Below are 27,066 nucleotides of genomic sequence, written 5' to 3'. Positions count from 1 at the left end.
GATTGTTCTTATAAAAATGGCTTTCAAAATGCCTTATTTCCATTATATGATGAGTTTGCAACAGAAGTTGCATAGATCAACTGTAATATTTTTTTCTTGATAATCTTTCTGTCTGTACCTGTTTACTTAAGGATAAATATATTTTAGAAACTATCAACTTGATAGAAAAAACAGCACATGAAAATCACACTGATAAGGCAGAAATTTCACAGCAGAAAATGAGGAATTGCCCAGTGCTGACAAGCAGTTCTAAGTCCAAAACCTTGGAAAGAAAGAGATGCAAGAATGTGGGTTGAAAATGAGAAGGGGGAATTGAAAACAAGTTTTAAAAACGTTACAGCAGAACTAAAGCAGCTGCTTGGTGAAATTAATGAAACTGGGAAAACTCCTTCCCTTGTGGAAGAAATGTCAGAAGATGGCTTCAGTGCCGAGTTGAAGAGTTCTCATGTTGTTTCATCTCATGCAACAGAATCAAGTAACAGCTTAGAAAGTAAAGGTGAATTTGGAGACATTAAACTTACGCTAGGTGGAAAAGTACCCAAAATGGAAACTGTAATCCGAGTCTTGGTGTCCTTTCTGGTCAAGATAACTGAAATGCAAACATGGAAGATACCTGGAGTACAGATGAAGAAGATTGCACGTATAATATGGATGATACGAAGGTGCCTCTAGCAAATGGAAGCAGTAGAAACGTAGTGGGAGGTCCTGAATACTCCCCGAGATACAGCTTAAAACCCAGTCTTTTGGATGACATTTCTAATATTATTCCTACAATAAGACAGTTTCTCCACGTGGTGAAAATGGACTTTTTGTAACAGAGAGGGAACTTGGAAAAGACTCTGGATTTAGTGATGTTTTTCCCAGGGACTGCTTTATCAACAAAACAGGAGAAGCAGAAATGGGAAGTCTTTTTGCAAATGCTCAGCAATCATACGTCATGCTGAAAAGGAATCTTGATGAAGAACTAAAACAAGATACGGGAAGATTAAAGGGTGAGGTAGGAATGCTGCAAATAGTATTCCTGGCTTTGGAGAAAGAGAAGGTACAGCTGCCAGAAGAGGTAGTTCACCTGCTGCTCTTTATTCTTTAATCTCGCTCTGGATCAAGGGTCCTGTTCACTTTAGCTATTCATCATTGAAGGAGGATGCTTCCTACAAATTGGGTTTTGTTCTAATGGAAATAGGTGACTGGTGAACAAAGGGAGCAGTGGAGAGTTGTCTTTTTCCCCATTTTTGGAAAACGGAATGCATTATTGCTCCAGTGTAACAGTAGGTGGCACTTGGTTCCAGTGCAAGTAGTTATCACTACATTGCCTTAAAAAGAAATCCATACAATTCTGTCTGTTCTGATTCTGAATCAAAGAATGAAAATAGCTTCTGAACAGGGTCTTGACTAATAATTCATGTGCTGTGATATCTGCATGGTGTGTCTTCATTGCCTTTCACTAAAATTCCTCTTCCCTGTGAAACCATTTGTGTTTGTGGGTTTGGGATCTTTTTTTTTCTTTCCTCCCCTTGTTCAGGGAGCAGTAGCCCAGTACAGTTCCACTTGATATTCTTTTCTGGCGGTGTTCCAACTGACATTGTGCAGTCCTCCTAACTCTTTGTCCATCAGTAATGCTTTCCCTTTTTTGTTGTTCTCATGTTTTAAGAGACGCCATTGTTTTCTTTCTAAGGGCTGTATTCTTGTTATCTTTAATCATGAGTGAATTCAAAGTACTTTCAATGACATAATATGCTTTGTAGTGTAATTTTGTGAAAATGCTTCTCTCATTTTATATTATTTCAGGGGTAAACCCTGAATTAATCAGTCTTGGATGTGGTGTTTCTGTCTTTTAGAAATACTAAGAAATACATGAAGCTTAACTTTCTTTTTATAGGTTGAGAAGGAAAAAAGCAAACGAAGAATTTCAAAAGTGCAGGCGGTGGCAAAACAGGAATGTCTTGGTAAATTAAATATACCATCAGACAACATCACTAATCGGCAAATGAAACAAAAGGTTACTGTAAGGAAGAATGACTGTTTGAAAATGGAGAATGAAAACACTCTAGAAGAAAAAGACAAAAAGAGTTTTTCATCTGAGGAGAGCTCAAAATTGATTAAAATGCCAATGAAATGGTAAGCTAAGGAAATAATCTCTAATTCTTATTTGTAGTACTACGTAAGTGTCTTAGGTTTTCTAATATTGTAGTAGTTGAAGTAGTTTCCTCAGTGGTGAAAGCCATAGTGAGTAGTCCACTGCTTCTCAAAAAGTGAAGAAAATGTCTTTTTAGAAAACACGACGCTCACGATATTCAAATTTATTGCCTGCTCTACAAAAAAGAAAAGGGGAAAAAAAATAAACCCCCCACCCAAATTGCTGTGTTTTCCTTGTCAATACTGAGGCAAAATGCATCTTCAAAACCAGAACTGAAGACTGGAAAAAGCAGTTATTTTTGTAGGAAATGGCCACCTAGAAAAGAAAAGTAGGAACTTGGGGTTTGCTGCTACTCCCTTTTCTAGGTGATTTTAGTGATCTCCGTGCAGTTGGTGTTTTCCTTTTCATTAAGTTAATATGCCCTTTGTCGGGAGAGGGGAAAAGATGATATTACCAAACCAATCTCAAAAGCCTAAAGAAGGCACACGTATTTTTATGTAAACCTAAAGCAGGAGTTTCTTCCTGTCTGTCCTTCAAAGGAATCTCTGCTCTAGATGCTTTCTGTAACGTGGATATTACGGGTATTCCAGCTTAACCTGGATCTAGCTCAGATTCCACGTGTCCCCCCCACTCCTAGGGGCAGGTGTTTTAAGTACTTGGGTATCTTCCACGATCTTTGCAGTCAAGTCTGTGTTTTTATAGTAGATATTTTTTGTCTCGGTCGTTTCTGGACATCATCTTATGTCTGTTTCACAGAGATATTTTTTGTAAGCCTACTCACTTGGTGATTTTTTTTTCCCCCCCCTTTCTGTTTAATGCAGTAAAATGGCCCTGAATGCCAAAGTTGCAAAGAAAAGTAGAAGGCAGCCTTCAAAGCAGAAGGCTCATCAGCCGATGAGCTCTTCCAGTGGCAATCATGGTCAAGTACGGGATGATAGCACTTCCAGTGAAACATCTGAGGATGAAGGAAGGTATGCATATAAGGAATGCTGAAAACAAAAACTTACTTAATGATGTAAGTTGACCTAAGAGCTAGAGGCAAGTTTGGGTTTTTGTTGTGTGTTGAGGTTTTTTGTAAACCTGATGCATATGAAGATTCTTGTTCTTTCTTGTGACCACACTACCTGGTGCACTTTGTGTTGACAAACACTTTGCTTTTGTTTAGAGTGCTTTGAGCATGCTGGCCAAGTTAATGATAAGGTCACTGTGCACAAATTCTGATTAATTACATGAGTGTGTGCACAGGCATAGAAGTATTTTATGTGTTTAAAAAGGGCGAGGCGAGACTTACAGAAAAGCAACATCACTCTTTCACTGCAGGTGTCTCGGGATTTTTTGCCCTGCTCCCCGCTCCACCTTTTCTCTTGCAGCTGTGTACCCTCCTGACTTCTTGCCCACCCTGAACTTACTTGTGTGGGTTGTGGCAAAGTGAGAAAGAGAAGTTGTTGACACTGTTCAGCACTAGCTAAAAATCTGGTGTGTTATCAACGCCGTTTTGGTCAGAAATCTAACACACAGCGCTGTGTGGGCTGCTGTGAAGAAAATAAGCTGCATCCCAGCCAGACCCAGGACACCAGAGAATCCAAAATTACAGTTCTTTGACCTGTAGGAGAAGGATTCTCGGTACTGAAGAGAGCTAAACCCCTGGTGTTAAACAGGGAATGCACGTAACCGTATAGCTCCATGTCTGTAGCTGTAAGATTTCTGTCACTTTGTGTGAAGCTGAGAGAACAGTTATTTCAACTATTTGCTTAATATCTTGCGGAAAAAATAGCCTTCCAATAGACATAATAGTACACAATAATTGTTTCAGTCTTGATCTATATCTAGCGAAGTTACTATACTAGATTTTCATTTAATTCACTTCTGAAATGAAGTTTTCAAACAAACTTCAGGTATTATTCATACTGCAATGTAAGCATTCCAGTACTGAAATATATTTCTGTTTTCTAGACCTGCAGCAACAACTGGGAGTGAAAAGAGCAAGGTACTGTAAACTAAGTTCTTGATAAACAGTTTCTGTCAACTTTTAATCACGTAGATGGGAGCAGTGTTTATGTAGTGATCAACCAGATGTACGGATTGCTGCTGGTATGCAGCTTTATTGTATTTGAGACAAATCTGTGGGCTGTGAAGGAGAGAATGAATCATTCCTGCATTTGTAATGGTCTGTAATCCTAGACAGTGGAATTACAGAAAGTACTGTATTTTTTGTAGGTCAGCATACCAACGGAAGTAACTGATGACCCTGGTTTAACTCACTCATCTGACCCAACTTCAGAGGATGTGGAATTACGAACTTCAACCTACAAGGAGGCTATGCTGCTGTTAGAACAGCTTCGTGTGGATCATACGGGTATGTTTTCAAGTCACCGTCTTCAGCTGTTACAAGTTCCCCTTAAAACATGGTTTCTTTGTATGCATTCCTAAGTATTTTAGTTTCGTATTTTGATATAATATCTCTTTATGATTAGAGATCCCCCTCAAAAGCTGTGAGACTGTCACCTGACCTGAGACGTTGCCTGCATTACCAGCCGATGTGCCCTTATGTTATCATTGGTTCTCTGTCTAGTCAGAGCTGGAGAAGCAGCTTCTTGCAAAGTACAGTTCAGCTCCTTCTAATGGGGTCATCAAAAGTCAGCAAGAGCTTTTTCTTCTTTATATCCCCTTGATGTGGTTTAAGCCCAGCCACACCAAAACACCTAAGCACCACACAGCCACTCACTTGTTCCACCCCAGTGGGGTGGGGGAGAGCATCGGAAAGGGAAAAGTGAGAAAACTCATGGGTCGGCATGAGGACAGTTTAATAGCAAAAGCAAAAGCCACGCACGCAAGCAAAGCAAAGCAAGGAATTCATCCAGCACGTCCCATGGGCAGGCGGGTGTTCAGCCATCTCCAGGACAGCAGGGCTCCGTCACGCATAACAAATACTTGGGAAGACAAAGTGCCGTCACTCTGGATGTCCCTCCCTTCCTTCGTCCTCCCCCAGCTTTATATGCTGAGCATGATGCCGCGTGGCATGGCACATCCCTTGGGTCAGCTGTCCCAGCTGTGTCCCGGCCCGGCTCCTTGCGTACCCCCAGCCTGCTGGCTGGTGGGGTGGGGTGAGGAGCAGAAAAGGCCTTGGCTCTGTGTGGGCGCTGCTGGGCCATAAGGAACACATCCCCGTGCTACCAACCCTGTTTGCGGCCCAACTGCAAAACATGGCCCCGTACCAGCGACTGCGAAGAAAATTAACACTATCCCAGCCACAACCAGCACACCCCTCAACAGCTAATGACAAAGAGTACAGCAAAATAATGGCTTTGCTTAAAAATAATAAATAAATACATGTATAACAGGAATCAAGATGCTTGCATATATGCACAAGGCATTATATAAACATAAGCATCACTTACTAGGGCTCTTAAACTATGCTAAAATTTCATTAGGCAAGTGTTAACCTTGGCTGAAGGCCAAACTCCCCCCCCAGTGCTGCCACTGCCCCTCCTTGACAAAATGGGGCGAAAAAGCTTGTGGGTCAGTGTGAAGGCAGGGCTGTCACTTCCCAGTGACTGTCACTGGCAAAACAGACTCCACCGATTAAAATACATTTGGATAGTGAGAAACAAAGACCCCAAACCTGAGAAGGACACGTCGGCACCCCCCCTGCTCAAGCTCTGCTGCGCTCCTTCCCTGCCACCTCCCCAGGCAGCGCGGGGAGGCTGCGGTCTGCAGTCGGGACGTAGCAGTTTCTCTGCTGCTCCTTCCTCGTCCCTTTTCCCTGCTCCAGTGTGAGTCCTCCCCCAGGCTGCAGTCCTTTGGGGAAAATCTCCTCCAGCCTGGGCCCTCCATGGGTTGCAGGTCCTTCGGGAAGGATCCGCCTGCTCTGGCACGGGGTCCTCCGCAGCACTGCGCTGTGGGTATCTGCTCCAGCATGGTTCTCTCCGGGGCTGCAGGGGAATCTCTGCTCTGGCACCTGGAGCAGCACCTCTCCCTCCTCCTTCGCTGACCTGGGTGTTCGTTTGCGGGGCTGGTTTTCACATGCTTTTCCCCTTCTCTGCCCGTTTCGCCCTTTCCTGCATTTGTTTTTCCTGAGGTGCTGCCAGCACGGCTGAGAGGCTCAGCTGTGCCCTGCGGTGGGTCCATCGAAACCGTCCGTGTCCAGCACGGGGCGACCCCTGGCTGCTTCTCAGAGGGACCTTCCCACTACCGAGACCTGCCACCTGCACCTAATGCAGCAAAGCGTTGAACAGCTTATACATTGGGCAGTATTTGTGCAGCTTTGTGTCTTTTCTATCTCAAAGCAGGTTCTGCTATTTTGTTGAAACTGCAAAACATACTTCTTGAATATGAACAGAGAATAGAACGTGGGACAAATCGGTATACAGCTCTCTCACGCGAAGTAAGGGAACTGGAAGGTGAAAAGAGGGAGTCACGGTTCAGAGCGGAGAAGACTCAAGATTTGAAATCCATATTGGCTCACCAAGAAGCAGAATGGAAAAGTGACATCCAAAGCCTTAAGTATGTAAACTTGTGGTCTGATAATGTATTATCTTGTCAGTGGTTTTATTCCAAAAGGCTCTGATGGTGCGGGCAACAGGGTGAGAAGTTTCCAGTCTTTTGGGTTTGGGTTTTTTGAATCCCGTGGGCCAGTTATGCTATGAAGTACATAATGTGAGAGGGGAAAAATGGCCGGATATCAGCTCCATGTACAATGTTCTGGATGATGTTTTAACTTTGTTTTCTAGCAAGAGAAGAGGACAAGAGAGTGTGTATGGGGAAATCGGATTTATAAGAGAGATCTGAGAGATGGTTGGGTTTTGGTTTTTTTTTTTCATTTTGTCCTCGCGGCTTCAGTTGGCCTATAATACTAGGATTTCTGGTAACTCCACCCAGTGCAAGTCAAACCAGAGCTTAGAGCATTTGTTTGCTTACCTGTTTGTTTGTTGGAAAGGTCAAGTTTGGGATCGCCCCTTTCCCCACACTCCTGAGCTAGACCCGGAGGTGTGAGGTTTCTCATCGCTGTTGACATCACGTCAGACAGGGGTGGCCAGCAGGCACCGTAGGCAGTTGAGCAAGGACAACTGCAGAGCCCTGGCCTGGGAGGGGAGATCTCCTCGTGGTGATCCCCGGTGGGATGGCGTGGCTGGGGAGCTGGCCCAGCAGGGCCAGGCGGCCCAGGCAGAGAGCGAGCTCAGCAGGAGCCACCGTGAGCTGGCAGCTGGGGCGGCCCGCAGCGGCCTGGGCTGTCTGGGGGGCAGCAGTGCCAGGGCACTGGGGGCAGTGAGTGCCCACCCCTCCTCAGGGCTTGCTGAGCTGTGTCTCGAGCCCGGGGTCCGGTTTTTGGCCGCCCAGCCCAGGAGATCTTGCCCAGCCCGTGTGAGGTCGGCAGGGAGATGCCGGGCTGGCGCGGGGGCAGGAGCACCAGCCCTGTGAGGGGAGGCTGCGGGAGCTGGGCCTGGGGGAGTTGGGCCTCCCAGCGCGGGGGAGGGGAGTACGAGGAAGACGAGGCCGGTCCCAGCTTGGCCTGGGTTTGACTTCAGCAGGTGTTCAAAATCCTCAAGCATCTGTCAAGTATAAAGAAGTAGTATTTTCATTCTAAGTGAATTCTCCAAGCAGCGTTAAATTTATACTTTCAAAAGTTACACTTTTTGTGAAATTACGCTAGAAATTATATGTAAAGCTTTTTCCTTGCAATATACGCCATTCAAATACAAATGTTTCTGTCAGTCTTTCAAGTAATTTTAGTGGTGGTTGATTCTTGTTTTGCAGAATTTCTAAAGCAGGCTTTCAATTGGCAGTTCTTTCCTTACGTTGGTACTTGGTTTTTATTTTTTTCTTCATCATTGCAAGTATATCGGAAAAAATAGTCAAGATAATGATCAAACACAAAGCTGCTTTCTTGTTTGGGTACCGTGGGCACACCATGGACCGTTTTTTACCATGTCAGTGCTCATTGCTGATTGTTTCAGTTGGTAAAGAAGCTGACCTTCCATAAGGCTTTCCTTATAGATCAGCTTCAAAATGAAATTGCTGTAGTTTCTCCCAGAGGTAGATCCACTGAGGTTTAAAACTGGTTTTAATCGTATCCAGCTTAAACCCCATGCATTTCTGAATCTGGTTTTGAACACTGACATCCTTCTGGAGTAAATAGAAGCTGCTTGTTCTGTCTGTGGGCAGCCTTACAGAAGGCTTGCTGAAAAATTGTTGGGTCTGCCATAGGTAAGTGGCGTGCTGATTCACCAGTATTGCTTCTAGTCACTGAATCCGTAATATGTAGCCTCAGTATACCAAGAAAATGTATATTAACCATAGTAAAAGTTTATGATGCTTTGATCCGATGAGACAACAAACTCCTTTTTCAACACAATGGCTTTAATATGAAGAGGATTTATTTTTTTATTATAGAAGTGTACACACTAGTGTGCGTTTCCCTGTGTAACCTTACAGAAAACTGGTACATCAATCAATGGTTTATTTCCGTATCTTGTACAACTGATATCATGGACAATGGAATGAAGTTAGAATTCTTTAAAAAGTTGAAAAGTACAGTGAAAATATGGAATCTGGAAACATTTAAGTTTTTTTATGGTTTGAGTTGTCTCTGCAAGTTCATCATGTGGAACATCTACTTTTATATCAGTGCTTTTGTTTCTCAAATACTCTGTTAAATCCCAGGTGTTCTTTGAAACAAGAAGAAGCAAAGAGACTCAGAGTAGAAGTGCTCTGTGAGAAAGTGAGAGAAAAACTCCAAAGGAAAGAAGATCAATATTGTAAAGAAAGGGAGGAGAAACAGAAACTTGAGTTACACTCAAGGAATTTAGAAATGGAGATAAGAACACTGAGAAAGCTCTTGAAACGGGTATATTAAATAATGAATTAAACACTTTCTTTTCTGCTTCTTTTCACTTGTATTCCAGTATGCCTAGAGAAGGAGGGGCTTTGTTCATGGAAGAGGCATTGGATAACTATTGCCAAATTTTGAGGGCAGTAGAGAACAGTTGGTTCACAATTGGTCTGTTCTTTTTTTTTTTTTTTTTTTTTTTTTTTGGCTTTGCAGTTTATTAATCCTTTTTTTTCTTTTTCAGAATTTAGGTTTCATTTGTATTTCGGGCAAAGCCTGACTTTTTTCTAAATTACTACAAAACATCCTGTATTTCTTCTTCTTATATTTTCAGAAGAAAATTAAAATTTATTCTTTATAGGTGGATTATCATAGCTGTGGGGAATCAAAAATCTTTTCAAGTATTCTGGGGAGAGTGGGAAGGTGTATTGCTAGCTCTGATTTTTCTCGAGATGCAAGCAGTTGTATTACTGTAGGTTGAAGAGGAACGTGATGAAACACAGACACAGCGCTCTCAGGAAAAGAGTGCCGGAGCCCTTCAAGAAGGAATTTTGAACAACCACCTTGGGAGACAAATGGAACTAGAAGAAGAGACAAGAAGATCTGTAGGAAAAAATTCAGAGGTAAGCAGATATTTTTTTTTCTAATAAGTCAGATTTCACCATGTTTGTTTTAAAGTCATCATAAATCTTATATAACTTTCCGTGTTTCTTGACAGATTATTTACAACTTACCAGTGGAACTTAACTGTGTAAATACCTTTCCTGTTTTCTCTTATGTCTTTAAAAGTTCTGGAAAGCAGCATCACTCCTGTATGGACCTGAATGACTTGTGCAAGTCGGAAACTAATAGAACACACTATTTACCCCGTTTCGTAACCTATCTGTTATTTGTCATTTCACAGACATTTTATTATCACTTTTTAGGGTTTCTAGCAACGAGACACCTAGCTACCTATGTCAAGGTTGACCAGGAAGAAAGTTGTTTGACAGTGTTTGTGTTTCCATTGCTTTTTTTTTTAATTAGTTATTCCCTTATTGAACTTACTTACTTCAAGTATGCCTTTCTTTTCCACCTCCACATACTGAAAATTTATGATCGAATATCAACAATGAATTCAACTCTCTGTAGGAGTTAGAGTAACTGGAGGAGAAAAAGCAACCATCAACACTGTATTAAAAAAGATCTTGAAAAGAGTTTACTGAATTTCCTAAGAATGTGCAGTGCTTGGAAGCCTCGTTTGTTCCTGGCTGTGCTGCCCAATAAATGTAGGGTGAATGTGTTCAAGTGGAAAAAAGTTACACATACAATAAAGAGGAAATATCCAGGACTATTGCATTCTGGGGGTGATTGAGTTTTATAGCTAACTTCCAGTAACACAAAAGGATAAGTGTTCAGAAGACATTTGAGAAGGAAAATACCCTTTCTAGCCTTGTTTTTATCAGATCTGTAGCACAAGTAATTCAACCTTAAAGGCAATATTATAAAGGCATGCACATACAAGAAAGCACTGTCATTTTAAAAGCTTTACACTTGAGATGTTTTAAATAATTTTATTATTTGGTTGTAGGTTTAAGGGGGTATTGTGTGTTTGGGATGTTCACTTAGGTTTTAAGGAGATGTTACACTTCCGTTGTGTACGTACATTGTACATGCGCGTGGGTTCACAGAGTAGCTTATTGCCTGAAACTTCATCTTTGAAGTCACGCTTCAGTATTAGAAATGTTAAAATGCAGTTTATTGCTGAAGTTTTTTTTGTAGATTCGTTTCCCAATTGGCTCTTTATTCATGTTCCCTGTCATTCAGGAATCCAACACTGAGAGAGAAAAGGATCTGTTGTACAAGAATCAGTTACTACAAGATGAGATTGCTGTGCTAAGGCTAGAAATCAATCAAGTAAGACTTAAGCACCAGGAGGAAGAAGGAAAATCTTTAGAGGAAAATGAGACCTTGAAAGAAAAAAATGAAGCTCTCAAAAAGGAACTTAAACTGAACAAGGAAGCATTAACACAAACGGTTCTTCAGTACAATGCGCAGCTGGACTTCCTAAAGACAGAATCTGCAGTGCTGACTTCCAAACTTGAGCAGACAAACGAAAGTAAAGACAGACTAGAGGCAGAAATCAAATCATTTCATTCCCGCCTGAATGCTGCTGTTCAAGAACTTGAACGTCATCGGTCATCAGAAAAGGATGCTGAACAAAGATTTCACAGAGAACGTGATGAATGGCATCGCTTGCAAGGCAAGCTCCATCATGACCTCTCTGACACGCAAGAAACCAACAAGAGCTTGTCTCAGCAGCTGTGTAAAGCTGAAAGCAAAGCTAATAGGCTAGAAAATGAGCTTCACCAGTTGGAGCAAACCCTCAGAGAAAAAACTTTGCTTGTAGAAATGACACAAAAAGAGTTAAGTCAAGCCCAGCGTCAGGCAAAGGAATGTGATCGTGCTCAACAACTTGAGAAAGATCCAGTAAGCGAACTTGTAATAAAACAGGAGTCCTTGCAGGAGCGATTGGCCCAGCTCCAGAGTGAAAACCTTTTCCTGCGTCAGCAGCTGGAAGATGCACAGAGCAAGAGGATCATGAAAGAAGAAGTAGTGAATGATGTGCAGGACCGGTTGAATGATACTCTGAACAAACTCAGAGCTGATAGGGAAAAGCAAATTTATCTCATAGAAGAGCAGAACAAGGATTTAAATGCCAAGAGTACTGATTTAAGGAAACAAGTCTTCGAATATGAGACTGACAAAGTAGAAAGAGAGGTAAAGGATATGCTTAGAAAGAACAATTTAAAGTTTGTCCGTTCTTGAAATTATTTTGTTTCTACAGTGCACCTGGTATGTTATGTGCATGGGACCAGAGAATACCGATTTGTTCTGGTTTGTTATGTTTCTCTCGGAATTGCGGAAGGTTTTGGCAAACGGGGTATTAGTCCTCAGATCTAAGCAGAGAACAGAAAAAAGGTATCCAAGTCTAAGCTTTGATCAGGAAAGGTGATTCTTCTTACTTAGTTCATAAAATGTTGAAGAACTCCAAAAGATCAGATTCCTCTAGAAGCCCCTGCCTGCTGGTTGGTGGGAGATCCCATGAAAGCTTTAGATGGGTCAGCGTTGTCCCATGAAGTGCATTCCTACGTAATCCCTACTGTGAGCAGAGGCACTGCCAAAAGTGTTCTCCAGCATCTTTTCCACCTCTTTGTCTAGAAGAGGATGGCCTTTGCTTCAGCGAGGGCATCTGTTTCTGTAGTTACGTATTGGTCTGTTTGATGTGAAACCTGAAGGGATGGAATATCCTCAGGAATTCTGTCCCATGCCATTCTGTGGAACGTGGCTAACGGATAGAGACGTCCGGCAGCTTCTCTGTGGAGAACGCTAGATGCACAGACTGTACGTAGGTATTTTTCCTGTGCTCTGTGTGTGTGATACATCTTTCTTTTCTCTTTTGAAAGTGCGAGAGTGAAAGAAAGGAAGTAAAGCAGCTGGTAGAGTTGAAACACCCAGTTGAACTACGTCTGGACCAAGAAATGAAAAGAAACCTCGATCTGCAGAAAGACTGTAAGAGGTATGGCTTTTTAGCATGGTGAAGAGGTATCCCTGCGTAGAAGTCATGTTTTATTAAACTTTAGTGTAAAAATAGGTGTACCTAACTGTGAGCAGATGCCGGCCTCGTGCTAGTTCTTGCAAGGTACTTCTGTACACCAGCCCCTAGTTTTCACTAGCTGCCAAAACAACTGCAGCTGCAGGTTGCCCTGCGGTCCTCCTGGGAAAAAGGGAGTCTTTCATTCCTCTTTTCAGGTGAAATCTGGACTCCCCAAGTGTATGTGGCACAGGAATACTGGTTTTTCCTGGTAATTCCTGGTGTGTCAAGCACGTTAAAGATGAAGCAAGCGGTGTCTGTGCTGTTTACATGAGAGTATGTGAAAAAGTCCAGTTTTGTTCCTTTGCTTCATTGTTTTTGTGACTCATTTGCTGTGCAGGTTGAAGAGGCTGCTGAGCAGAGCTACGAAGAAACTAAGGGTGTATGAGGAGAGAGGGGGACTGTCCCAGCTTAATTTGCAGGCAGAAATGAAGAACAGGTATTCTGAAATGGTCAATGAAGCTGACAGATTAAGAACAAAGGTGAGCTTTGCTTTGTTTGGGTTATTTTGGTGGTGGTGGTTTTTCTTTTGGAACCTCTGTTCTTTCTTCGTACTTCTTTTCATGTTGTTGATTTTGACTTTTGTTTTCTTGGCTGTATTTCTGAATTGATTTGACTGGTTTTTGATGTTCCCTCTATGGTCACAGTAGTAGACGGCTGTGATACTGATGCAGTTCTTAAGGGTAAAGATGGAAGTGTTACGTATACAGCAGTATCTGCGAGGGCACGTCAAGGGCAGGCTGTCGTGCAGAGGAAGGGCAAAGCAAGAGCCACAGCAAGGCTGGCAGGGTCTGTGACCACACAGGCCGGGGATCAGCCCCACAGGCTCTCACCAGGAAGAGCAGAAGAGTTCTGGGGACAGTAAGCAGAGTGCGCCAAGAGTGCAGATCACCAGGCCGGTCCATAGGGATGGGCAGGTCTGCAGTCCTACTGGGCCGTCACGTCCATGGGTGAGGGTCAGGGCTGAGAGCAGTGAAGGCCCAGCGCAGGCCTGGCTGCAGCTTGAGGCCGTGGCAGCATCGTCGGGCTCCGACGGATGCATTCCCTCTCGGAAGAGGGGAGTAACGCCACCATCACTCGGAACAGCTCTGTGCAGTTGGCCTTGCCCAAGGTCACCCCCTGAAGCCTGTCTCGGGCACGAGTTGAGCAGGAGGCAGGTGGGGGTTTGCTTTTCGGAATGGTGTCTTTGCTTCCCAGGGCACAATGCAGTGTGAGGTGATGCAGAAAAAATGACTGCAGTAACTTACTGCTTACTAGTAGCTGACTCAGTCCGTCTTTCCTGGTCTTGGAGACCCAGAAACGCTTTTGAGGTTGCTCTGGCTGTTTGGTAGCATGGAACCTTTTATCTGCTTCTCCGCTCATTACTGAGATTTGTTGCTAAAGTAGCTGTGTTTCAAAATTATGCTCCTTTTTAGAAGATGATATTGTAGAATGAGTCAACTGCCTTGAGAGTGGCTCATTTTTAGTTCACAGGTTAGCAGCATGTTTGTGTTCCTGTTGGAAGAGTTATTTTGAATGACAGGGAATGGAATTACGTTTGGGCAATTTTAAATAAGTGTAAAGTTTCTACTTGTTTTAGAGACTCTTTCAAGTGTTGACTCTGCTGGTTTCCCCCACTTTTTTAAAAACAAAAGAGGATGGGATATCATGTTTTATGGTTAATAGGTATAGACAATGGATGTTTCTGGAGGGGGAAAGAAGGGGATAGAAGCTGTAGTTGACCATTGGGACCTATGGGAAGTCTGATATTTCCTGGAAATCTTTTGAAAACAAACCGTAGCTTTGACCTAAAGAGACTGTCTTCTGCCACCAGTGCTGTAAAAGCGGTGTTCTGAACCACTGTTTCCAGATCCATTAGCGTAATGGAAGGAAAGGGTATCCGTTTCTTGTCTTGTCAGTTCTGTGACGAAGCTTTGACCGTGTGAGAGCATGTGACAACTCCTCTGAAGCGTGACACATGGTTTTTTTCTGATGAAACCAGAATGTGGCTGTGATGTAACTGGGTATGGGTGTGTTTGATTTCCTATGATCGTATGAACACCTCGCAGAAGAATAGCCCTGGTGCTTTTCAGCCTAGCCCTGCGGGTGTCATGCCGCTGGTTTGGTACCTCTCGGTCCGTGACCCACTGCAGAACTGAGGAAGGATGGGAACCTGAGGAATGCTGTCAGAAACTATGTGAAAGCTGTTCTTGTTTTGAAAGAAGAGCCTGGTTTCACTTTTGTTTTAACACTGAATCAGCAGATGGTAAATACAGTGTTGATGGCCAACTCCTTTACCAATTTTCACAGATTTGACTAATTTTAGATCCCTCTGAGTTCCCTGGTTTTTTTCCCCTTTCCTGTGTACAGGTTGATGAACTTTCCCAGCAGCTGGAGATAAAGTCTAAAAAAGGCATGCAGCTAGAAGCACAAAATCATGATTTGCGAGAGGAGTTGTCCACCATGCGTGGGAACCATGAAGAACTGGAGAAGAGCAAAAGCCAGCTGAAAGAAGAGGTGGCTAATCTCAAACACCATATGGAGACTAACATGGTGGATCGCAGCCAAATAGAACAATACAAAAGAGAGGTGGAAGAACGAGCTGCACAAGAAATAAGACAAAAACTGCAAGAAGTCAACCTGATTTTGCAGGTAAGTTAATTTCTTATGTGTGTCTGTTATAGACTTCTGTTTTGGTTGTCATTTTTAGGGGTGGTGGTGGTGCCTGATTCCATGTGTTACGCTGTACTTCTGTTTTTCCTGAAGGGCAGTGGGAGAAGGGAATATGGTTGGGCAAGATGCTTTCATGTGCGTGCAGTGTGCCTGCAGGCCCTGAATCAAAAACTTGCCCAAGGTGTGGATTTTCATTTTGCAGTTCTTGGAGGGGTATCACTGTCCACTGGTCTTGTTCTCATTGTTTATCCTTGAATGGGTATTGCAACTTAGAGTTGTCACAGCCAGGCATACGCATCTTCCTTAGTCATTGCACAAGGGGCAACGCTCAGAAAAGAAGTCACCAAAGCTGCAGGGTGCGGGGTGGGGGTGCGGCATCTCCATAATTTCTTTGAGGAATGCTATGCCCTGTCCTACAGAGATAGTGTTTCTTCATCAGTAGCTTTGATGAGTAATAGTGCTAAGATGGGGGTTCTTTCTGAATGAAAAGAATCATTCAGTGTGGTAGTTCCGGGGTTCTGCCCTGGTCGCTGATGGCAGTGAGGAGGCACAGCTGCCTCGCTGAATAGAGCTGGGCCCTTGAAACTGGGTACGTGCAATTGACTGGCGAGGAGAGTTCCCTTTTTCTTTGCGGTGGTTGAAAGTGTGTATCTACTTCAGATGCAGGCAGCCTCCCAGGACAGATTAGAACAAATCAGAGCCAGTCATCACGCTTTGCTGACAAGCCAGCTAGAACAGAGAATTGGAGACCTCGAACGTGAATTAGACAGGATAAAAAATACCCAGCGAGACAGTACTTTTCAAAAAGAATCCGCACAGGCAGAAGTGGAAAAGTACAAAGACCTGTATCTGGAGGAAGTTAAAAATGGAAGGTGCCTAGCAAAAAAACTGGAAAGGTAAGTCCCTGCTCTTTTGGGGTGATAATAAGATACTACTTTTTCCTCAAGCAGTTTCCTTCATTAAATACCTTTTCTACATCTGGTCAGCATTATGCATAAGATAGCATATTTGTGATGAAAGTACCTTAAGGCTCCCCCCTGTTCATTGGAACTATCTTCGCTTCTCTTCAGTGTTCCAGCAGTAACGCCACCGATCATGGGCGTTAATAGGATATTTTTGAAGTTGAGTTTGTTTTAACAGGCAGCCTTTTTGCCAGTCTCTAATCTGCGCTGCTTCTTCTAAGTATGGCAGAAAAGAGAATGTCACGTCCTTTACTGCTTGAATAAGGATAGGCCCTTCAGAGAACGGCATTTGGTGCTATGAAGAAGAACAACAAAAATCTTTTGGCTTCCATTTTAGCCGCATGTCATAGGTTTCAGCTTTCTTTGGGAAGGGAAGGGTAGCCCAGAGTTCTTACGCAGGTGATGTACCTTTCAGAAAAAGCTATGTAAACCCACGGTGTGCACAGACTGCTTTGAGGCCTTAATGCTGAGAAGTCCAAAGTATTGGTTAACTCTTGCTGCTTCTTGCAGGTAGAGTGACTACTTAGAAATAGGCTCTCCAGAAAACCCCCAGATCCAGTTATGGAGATTTTTTTGGACTCTCTTAATCCCTTCCACTTTCCGAAGTCAGATAATAGTCAAAGACCTGGAGGGTAACTTTGTGGAAGTGTTATTACCAAAGATAATTCTTTGTATGCTTCTGAATGTTTCAGAGCTAATGAGAGACTAGCAGAAGCCAACGCTGAGCTCCTTCAGGAGTGCCATAGAAGCAAACCTTTAATTGCAAGCAGCGCTGTCAGTGGTCCAGTTCTGTATTCAACTGAACTGGGACATATTAGCAACAATCCGGCACTGAATAGAAGTCTAAATCTAGGAGGAAGCTTCCTAACCCCGACCGGGAATACGTTACCATCCAGAAACAGAGTTGAAGCCTATGTGGCTAAGGTAAGCGTTTTTAAATACTGTTCTCAACTAGTGTTGAAGAGTATCTGTAAGCAAGGTTGTGCTTTTCAGTCTAAAGTTAGAATCCATTTCTAGTTCCAAACCATATGCTCTAATATGCCAAACCAAATTGCTCATCAAAACAGTACACAACTAGGTGGTAGAAACGAAGACTTTTGGTCATCAGGGTTATACAAATTTCCAGAAGTGCTCAAAGACCAAAAAATACTGAGATCTAAATGATGGACTGTGTAACAGCATTCTTTTGCAAGAGAAACTGTGATAAAGAATACTGTGGCATAGGAAGCTGCCCAATAAGCTCTTCAGTAAAATTTAGTGCCGATGCCCCATCCCTGGCAGTGCTCAAGGCCAGGCTGGGTGGCGCTTGGAGCAACCCGGTCTAGTGGAAGGTGTCCCTGCCCATGGCAGGGGGGCTGGAACTGGATGATCTTTACGGTCCCTTCCAACCCAAGCCATTCTGTGGATGACCTTTTTTAAAACAGCTAACTTCATGATGAGTGCAAAATCCCATCAGACATCTTTGTTTGAGACACCTTTTCCTTCTTCCCTGATCTTCATTTTAGCAGTTTCTTCACCGGAACTTGTTTTAGTGCAATACCAACAAAGGGATGCTTCAAAAGTAGGATGGCATGAACAGGACACGTAACTTCTCACTGGAGTGCGGGACGTATGCTGTGCATAGGAGGCATTTGTTTTTGGGGGTCCTGCTATGTGGTGTTATATGTAACTGCTCCTCAGGAAGTCTACAGAGCTTTCTGATTTTGTACAAAAGCTGCAACCTCTGCGTACCTCTGGTCAAAGTATGCCCTGTAATTAGCAGTCAGCATGCTAGCACATCCCTCACAGAATGGTAAACGTGATATCATGAGAGTTGGAAACCAGATGTCAGTCGTTGTAATCAGTTTCCCACCTAGCATAGGACTGAGGCATGGGCAAGCTTGCCTGTTCAGTCAGTGTCTGTCCCTCGCATATTCTGTTGTTGAATGGATGTGAGAAGCATTCGCTCACTTTTAAGTCTGTCTCGGTTCGCTGGTCCCACCTACACTGGAAAGAATCCATTTAAATAGCGTGTCTGCATACTGTGCCTGGTTTAAGAAAAAGAAAAAACCAAACCAAACAACAAAACAAAAATGGACAAAGCGGTGTGTAGGTAGTGCGTAGCAGCGGCAGTTAGAGATGAACTTTTCTGTATCGTTGCGAATGTGTTTTTTGTGTCAGAGGGGTGGACATAACGCTGCATAAAGAACATGGGAGGCAATTAGTACTGTACCATCTGCAGGGATTATTCTGCACGCAAGCAGCAGAAAGGAGGCAAAATTCAGGGATCCACTGCAAAACTGAAGTAAGGAGAAAGCCAGGACAAGGGAACTAGAGGGACAGGGAGCAGGGAGCAAGTGAGGGCAGGGGAAAATGAGAGAGAGATGGGAGCGAGATGTTACAAGAAGAAAAAGGCAAAGGAGGAAACCATCCCGCTTCTAGGAAAAAAGCTGTCCTAGTTTAAAAGAAAAGGGTTTAACAGTTGTGGTTTCTTTTTTTGAAGAAGAAACAGGAAAAAAAGAATAACCTCCCTGTTACTAAATCCAGCTGCACATCTCTTTATGATATTTCTTCCTGTAATCACCAGTTAGGGAACGACTGAGACTAATTGTAGTGGCGCTGCTTGTAGCCTCAAGTCACCTGACGTTCAGTGTATTCAGGGAAGTCTTAAAACCTGATCTTCTCTGGAGTCCTTCAGAAGAAAGGAACTGAGTTCTCAGAGGTGCAGTAGTTGCTGGAGGGCGTGCATCTAAGTGAGTATTTCGCTTAGAGCTGCGGGCTTAATTTTTCTCAGTCGGGTGCAGTATGTCACGTGCATAGCATGCATCTGAGAAAAGAGGATTGAATTGGAACGTAAGACTTTGAAGTCAGGAAGTAACAAAAGGGGAAAAACTGCATGTATCCCTCTGCATACAATAATGGGTGGCAAATCTCAATCAGTTTCCAAATGCAAAATCACCAGATGCACAGTCTGTGCAGTCATTTCCACAGGGGTCCCGTGCCATTCAGGAGGCAAGTTGGAGCATGAGGGAAGAAATCAGAGATTATAGTGTTAGTCTACTTTGAAATGCTTTGCTGGTTGTGCTGCCTAGTATTCTGTCTGTTCACCAGACTGTTTCAAAGCAGAAGAATTTCTCTAGACTCCAAGCCTTTTCTTCACTTCACTGTTTACTTCAGTTATGCCTCAGCTTTGTTTTCCCACTAACCTGGTTCCCTTCTACAGAATTTGCCTTGCCTTTAAATTCAGGATGCGCAGTGCTGCCTTGGCTGGAGATGACAAATGCTTCTGCCACTGAAGCTGTAGATGACAGGGAGTTAAGAAGCTGAAATTGCAGTGTGCCTCAGGCAGTCCTTTTGCACCGCTTTTTTTAGTCAAAGCTCTCTGCAGATTTGGTGTTCCTTGTAGTAGCTTCCTCAAGGTGAGAAGGGCTATTGGAAGTAGGGAACATGCCAGCCATTCTGAAGAGGAAGATGTTTGTGTACATTTCGTTTGTGCAGAAGCTTTGAAATAGCTTCAGGGGCAAAGAGGTGAAAATAGTTCACACTGCTATTATTCAGAATGATGGTGTTCATTGGTCCTGCAGCTGCTGGAAGAAACACTGGTAAATGATGCTGACAAGAGGAAGGAGTGCTCCACTAGCAAGTGGACACAGTTTCTTCTTTAGACTTTGCTAAGGAATTTGGTGTTCAAAGGCTTGAAAGATTGCACCGTTTTCCTAAACATGAGGCATGACTATCAGTGATTACACATAGAGCCGTACATGTTGAAGATGGTCATGTCGCAAGTTCAGCAAAAACCGAGCATGTTATTCTTAAAAAAGCATAAAGAAATGTGTTCCATTACAGTATAGCCCCTTCCCCTTTATCAAATATATACGCGACAGAAAAGAATCACCTTGAAGTGCAAAAGGATCTTTAAAAATACCAAAAAGTTCATATTGGCACAAGCTTATTAACCAGCAGAATCCCAATCCCATGCAAATGTCTTCAGGTTTTTTTGGTGGTTTTTATTTTTATTAGAGCTTCAGTGATGTGGAATAAATTACAAGTACTTGACAAATTCTGTGCATGTCATTAGACAGTGACCGTAGCAACTAGCAATTCAGTATTTCAGACCTGCTCCCTTAGTCCTAAGGCAAGGAACGTCTCCTGCAAGTGCTGCAAGGAGGTTTTGGGACTGGAGTCCTGTTGTTAGGTTTAACAAATGTCAAGCTTAAATCCTAAGAGCTGTGCCAAAGGCTGGTGAAAATGAACATGGGTGTCTTGACAGACAAGAGCAGTGAACTCTGCAACCAGGGTGAATCAGTGGGTAAATGAAACCAGTTTAATGTGGGAAGGGAAATGTCTGCTTCCTACTTCATCTTTCAATTTCTGTTCCGTTTCTGATTTGGCTTTCTGCACTCTTGTAGCAGTCTTTGTTGTTAGCTTTTTTACTTTCTTCATTTACATGTAGGCCACGTTCTTGTTTCTCGCTGAAGACCTGTGAACTTAAGGCCATTTTTCTTTCTTCTTCAGCTCCTTCATCAAAAACCTGCCCGTCTCTCTCTTCTCTGCAGCCAGATACATGGCAGGGTTTGCAGCCAGCATTGTTTAATATTGGGTGGTATTTTTTTATACTGGAAATGTTGTCTATTTATGCTCTTAGGTTTTGATTAAAACTTACTGATGTATTCACATTTTCCTAACACTGCGCATATTTTGAACTTTAGTTTGTCCAAGGGAAAGAATGACTGCTGCAGGGGACTTCTCTGCTTTATGTGTTTGTAATGCAGTGGCTTCTGTGGTAGTTAACCATCTGTGAGATGATAGTCTATGGATTTAATCTGTTACAATGGAACTTCTTTGAGCTCTGGGAGTAGGCTGGTTTACCCTCCTTGCCAGTTCTGGTATTCAGAAAGTTCTTGGTGGTCACAACAGTTGTGTCTGGAGTACCAGTACTGTTCTGAAGTTGAGCATCATCTCACGGAGTCTTACAGGATCCAGCTTACTCTGCACTAAAGCAGCCTGTGTGGCTAAGTAGTAAGTCAACACCACTTTCTGAAAAAGAACTGTTGAGAAGGTGCCTGCTGCAAATGAACACCTGGTGTGTTACCGCCTGAAGAGGTGTGCAGTGAGGTGAGAAGTACCTGCTCAGGAGGTTTGGGACACTCAGCTGTGATGCCTTTCCCAGGGGTTTGGGGAGAAGGAGAAAAGTGGAGGCAAGTTAAGGTCCTCGGAGGTGTATTTTGCCTGGCTCTTCATTCATTCCCTTGTCAGAAATCAGCGTGTTGGCTTTATTTCCGCCTGTTTCTCTTCCCTCAGACACGGATGAGAATCACAAAGACGTTGATGGAATGAATAAGAGGAAAACAAGATCTTTTTCTTCTCTTGATTGATTCGTACATGTTGCGGAGGGTCCTGTGGACCTTTTAGTCATTGTGAAGACTCCAGAAACGAGGGAAAGTGGTTTCTTCTAACACCTCAACTGCTACTTATTTGCTTGGGATTGGTCCTGGGTTTGGGCCGTATTTTGGTCTAGGCATTAGTTTTCCTGCTTTTCTCTGTTACCTGTGTCTCGTCCGGGATTTTGCTTCTGCTTGTACCTGCTGGAAAACAATTAGAGATTTGGGGGGTCCTTTTCCATTGTTCATGCGGCTCTGTTGGCACAGAGTATTTCAATGAAGTATCGCGGAGGGGTGCTTCTCCTGCAGGATCCGGTGAATTTGGTCCCAGCTTTCCCTGTGTTCCTGGAGAGAGAGCCCTTCCCTCCGCTTCGCTGGTTTACAGCCCCGCTCCTTTGACCCTTGCAGTTACTGCCTGTTACTGCTCCTCTTGTGAGGGTCAGCAGAGTGGTTTCCTTCCTGAGGCTCTTGCTCTCTGTGTCCTGTTGAGTACCCTGTGCAGTGTTTCCGTTCTTCTTGTTGTTGTTACGCTGCTAGGTGGGTCTGCTCATTTCATAAAATAAATGGTTCTTCCCCCAGGAATTCAGTACTAAAATCAAGAGAGTCGCAGAAGGAGTGAGGGGAAGGGGCCTCTAGCGATGATCTAGTCCAGCGTCACCCCTGCTCAAAGCAGGGTCAGCCGTAGCAGGTTTCTCACTGTTCTGTCCAGCCAGGTGTTATACATCTCCAAGGATGGACACGCCACAACCTTTTCCGGGCAACTTGTTCCAGTGGCTGTCCATGCTTACAATTTTTTAAGAAATAATAATTATAAAAATCCTTATGTTAAAATATCCTCTATCTGGATTTGTGCCTATTCTCCTCCCGTTCTTTTGCTTGGCACCGCTGAGAAGAGTCTGGCTCCATCTTCTGTACTCCCCCCACCAGGTATTTATACACATAGATAAGGTCCCCCTGAGCTTTCCTGTTCTCCAGTAAAGAAACAGTTGCAGCTCTCAGCCTCTCCATAGAGCTCACAAGGTCCAAGCCCTGCAGCATCTTCATGGCCATCGTAGCCCTGGAAGCTGTATGGTATCCGTTTGGAAATTCACTCCTGTGTGTCACAAATTTGATGGGAAAAATGTAGGAGTAGCAAGTATCATCAAATGTAAACAACAGCATATAGCGCTTGGACTGTGACTCTTAATTTAAGAGATGTGATTCCTTCTTGTGAAGGCTTCTGAAGGCAGAATCATAAGTGAGAATAACTTAATTGGTAACAATACCCACTTTCTAGGGGAGAAGAGGCGTAAGTGCTCCTTTGCAGTGATCCAGGCTGATTCCAGCTACATAATAAACCCCACAGCACTCGCTGCGTAGAAGCTGTAGCTGCGGTTGTCTGTCTTAGTACACAGTTTGCAAGAAAAAATTGTGTGTGCTTTTATATTTTTATAAATGTGTGTCATGGTATTTGCAATAACAATAAAAGTTTTGGCATCATCTGTAGGAGCTCTTTCAATTTCCCATCTTAAGGTGGAGAAAAGAAGAATATTGGCACACGCTTTTTTCTATACAAATGGTGTATGTCAATCCTGCAGCAGCTGCTGGTGCAGCCCTTCTCTCTGTGAAGTTGCAGAAGCCAGCCTCAACTGGCTGATTTGTCCCTGTGGGTGGCATCTGTACATATCTCGGCGTGTAGCTGACATTCTGTTCGTGTGTTTGATGATAAACTTCAGCCATACCTTCACCGCAATAACTGCGCTAGGCTTTCTTGCTTTCTTCCTGTGTATTTTGTTAAATGCCCAGTAATAATCCAGCTGGCGAGTTACAAATTGTTTTGTTAACGTTGCTGAGCAATGAGGCAGCTGCAGCCCGACTGACCAAAAGTTTCTCTTCAGTAGAAATCAAACCCCAAACCAAGATGTGTCTATTTGGAATTATATTTTTAGGTTTTCTCTCATTATGTGTGGGTTTTAAGAATGTTTTAGAAGTTTAACGTTAGAAAAACGTAACTGTTAAAATATTAACTATATTTTCTGTATAATTCTAGGTACGGCAGGAACTAGATGAAAGAATCGCTAAAGAACTTAAACAAGGTAATGTGTCACTATGTTAGGGGCATTTTTAAGGAAAAAGAGGAGTGTTCCTAACTCTTGAACATAATGGCTTGAAAGCTGTCAAGTTCCTGTGCTAAGCACAGGGAGGTTTTTCTGCTAGCTTTCCAGTTTAGACTTGAATGTGAAAACTTCCTGCTTACCAAAAGATTGTGTAGAATGTTATGCAGTTGCCTGAAAAAGACAAGTGCAGAGAAAACTAACCCACTTCCTCTACACGGGTGGCTCTTGGCTTAAGCTGAAGTCACGTTTTTCTAGAGTGAATCCTTGAGCACAAGCATCAAACGTAAAAGAAGCCCTGAGAGAAGATGTTTATAGACTTCAGCCATCACTGCTTCTTCCATGTGCATCAGTTGCATTCCGCACTAAATCATACCGTGCACATTCTCTGCTGTTGGACCTTGATTTTTGCTGTTTCTTATTCATTGCTTGTATTTGTAGCTTAGATGTTGCAGTCTTTTTTTGAATAAGCAAGGAAAATAGAATCAGTGATGAAAGATACCCTTTCTTTAGGAAAAAATTATTTAGTAGCACTTAGGCAAACATAAGATGAGTTGAATGCTTTTAACACATAGCATGATGAAGCCAGGTGTCCAAAGAGGAATTCCACCTATTTCAGGGTAGTCGTTCCTCCAGAGTCACTGCTTTGCTTTGCAGTGACTGGTGCTATTTCAAAGCAGGTAGCCCCTGCGAGAATTTCCTTCTGTTCCTGCATGCTTTTGGTAATACAGAGAGTGTTCAGCTGTAGCTTCACAGCTCGTTCCATGTGTCCGAATGGACACAAAGCCGTTGCATTTCATCCGTGTGCATTTTGAACCTGACTGTGCGTCTGCTAGGTGTCATAGAGTGCGCTTGGTTTCAGGACCTTGTCTGAAAAACGTGGCTGGAGAAGAACAGTAAAGGTGGGCTTGCGTTCAGTGAGTATGTGTTTTTGTGGAGGAAAGAGGGTTTTGCCAGGGTGAGTTACAAAGACGCCCCTCAAAGAAAGTGCCAGGCTAGGAGACTTGTCCTGGCCTGACTGCATTGCAAAGGCGTTTGCGTTTTCACCGGCGGATTCTTTTTAAGTTTGTCACAGAGAAGGCAGAAGCTGGTTTTTAGGAGCAGAGTTCCAATAAATCACTGCTTTGAACATTCAAGGAAAACAGATGCTGGAGGTTCGAGAGGTCTGCAGGGGGGCTCAGTTTAGCACTGGTGTAAGCAGGAGTCATTTGTGGATTCCCTGAAGATGTTCAATGTGTAGCCTATAGAATTTCTTTCGCTGGCTTTAGAAATACTGTTGACTGGTAGGCAAATGTGGAAAAAGATTGTTTCTCCCTTTGTGCCTAGCCCTTTGATTGTTACGATCCCTTGGAAGTTTTTAAATCTCTTTCTGGACTGTAGTCTCTCCAGTTATCCATAATGTTTTTATAGTGACTGATTTGGCCCTGTCTAGGGTAAAAGCAACACGGGAATCTTGTTTCTCTTCTCCCTAGCCACTGCTGAACTTGAAGCTGGATCTGCTGGAGCTTCTCCCGTGGTATTTTCTGACGGATCTTCAAAAAGTATCCACGTTGACCAGGATCCCCTTTGCAGGGCAGTACAGGAGTACCGTGATGTTTTAACCAAAAATTACCTGATTTGAACAAAATGCTGGGGAAAAAGCTCCGGAAAGGATTTTGTTTACATAGTGCGTCTATAGTTTCTCCTCCCACAGTTCAGATGTGCAAATGTGTTTATTGCAGTCCGAATGTGAATTCTATCAAATGGATGTCAAGCACATTGCACTTGCCTGTTGGCTTATTGATGCATAGGTGTTTTATTTTGCACTCGCCATAAGAAGCACACCTGTTTTTGTCGGACTAGCAGAATGACTCACCTTGATTCTTGAGCTTGACAGGATTGTCAAAATGTTTCTTATCAACGTAGAAGCATTATTTTTTCTCCACTGATGTTCTGTGTTTTAACAAAAGCATTCCCTTTGTTCTGCTTAATCCTTTCACCCTGTGTGTTTTTAATGTTTCCAGTGTTACTTTAATGCTTAGGACATCATTTGATGTGATTTGAGCCTGCTGCTTCAGTCCAGATGCCGTGACTGCTTCTGCCGATAAAGTGAAATCTTTACCAGTGGTCATGCTGGAGGACGGGGCACTTCACATTGCTGTCACCTTATGCGCCTTAGGTTTAACATTACTGTGAGTGTGTAGCAGTGCCAAGAGAGTTACGTGGTGGGTTTGGTATGTTTGTTTTGGATCACAGGACCACGGAACGGGTGAGGTTGGAAGGGACCTCTGGAGGTCATCCGTTCTAGCTCCCCTGCTCAGGGAAGGCCGCCCAGAGCTGGTTGCCCAGGACCATGCTGGCTTTTGAGTATCTCCCAGGATGGAGCCTCCATGGGCAGCCTGTGCCAGTGCCCAGTCACCCTGATCGGAAAGAGGCATTTCCTGACGTTCAGCCCCAGCCCTCTGTGTTTCCGTTTGTGCCCGTGGCCCCTCACGGTATTCATCTTGGGGTTTGTGTTAAAGGCCGCTGCAGCTGTAGACATTCCCAGTTACTACATCAGCAGCTGCGCTGTACCTGAAACACTTCATGTGCGGGAAAAATGAATGTTAAAATACTAACTTCCAGTCTCCTCAGTACTTTCCAAACCTTGTATGATAGGGCAGCCAATCTTTTTGTTGCTGCTAGCAGCTGATGATGTGGTGGCTGTAGCCCAGATGGTAGCCAGTGTTCTGGGACATTTGTGTCAATAAAAGAAGCAGGTTTACTTATTTCAGGGAGTTACCTGTTACTGAAGATCTGCGTTGTCATTTCCTGTCCACAGAAGTCAGTAGTGATCAGAAGATGATAGAACAAAGTCCCAGTTCTGGGAAAGGAAGAATGGTTGTTCCGAGATCAATTAAGACTGGAAAAAATTGGGGGTTTTACCCACTAATTCAAGGACTTGGGTTAACAGGCAGTGAGGAAAGCAATGAATGTTGCTGTGACGCTGTTCCTTTTTATATGAATACATATTTGTGAAGTTAATGCACTGTATTTAATTCAGATATTCTGTTTCAACTTGAAATTTAATAAACTTTGTCATCTAGTATATGTCTTTGTTTTATCGTTCCCCTTCTTGACATCGCTTTCTACCCCTTTCCCTAACCGTACAGCTCTCCAGAGCGCTCTGCTCCTTTCAGCTCTGTTCGCCGCTGCACCTTCAGCCTGTCCTGGAGGCCAGGCAAAAGGCCAGCATGCTGTATGTTGTGGTATTGCTCATGATCAGTTCCCAGACTTTTCCTGTATTTTAGAGCAATCCTCCTTGTGGTTTGGGCAGAAGGTAGCAGGTGGGCTTCTGCTGGCTGGGAAATCCCACAGGTTTTGATCCCATGGGGAGCCAGCCAATTTGTAGCTGCAAAGGGAAAAGGCGTAACAAAATTTCTC

At 43.4% G+C, this 27,066-nt stretch overlaps 1 pseudogene; it reads left to right on the top strand.

The window, feature by feature from the left end:
- The window catches only part of LOC129783321 (ankyrin repeat domain-containing protein 26-like), a 52,790-nt pseudogene extending 26,057 nt beyond the window's left edge, over positions 1-26,733 (top strand).
- The last annotated feature ends 333 nt before the right edge of the window (positions 26,734-27,066 follow it).

This window comes from Falco peregrinus, unplaced genomic scaffold, assembly GCF_023634155.1.
Source record: "Falco peregrinus isolate bFalPer1 unplaced genomic scaffold, bFalPer1.pri scaffold_29, whole genome shotgun sequence".
NCBI classification, from domain to species: Eukaryota; Metazoa; Chordata; class Aves; order Falconiformes; family Falconidae; genus Falco; species Falco peregrinus.
Note: the sequence above shows the minus strand (reverse complement) of the source record. Positions and strands in the feature narration are given on the sequence as shown.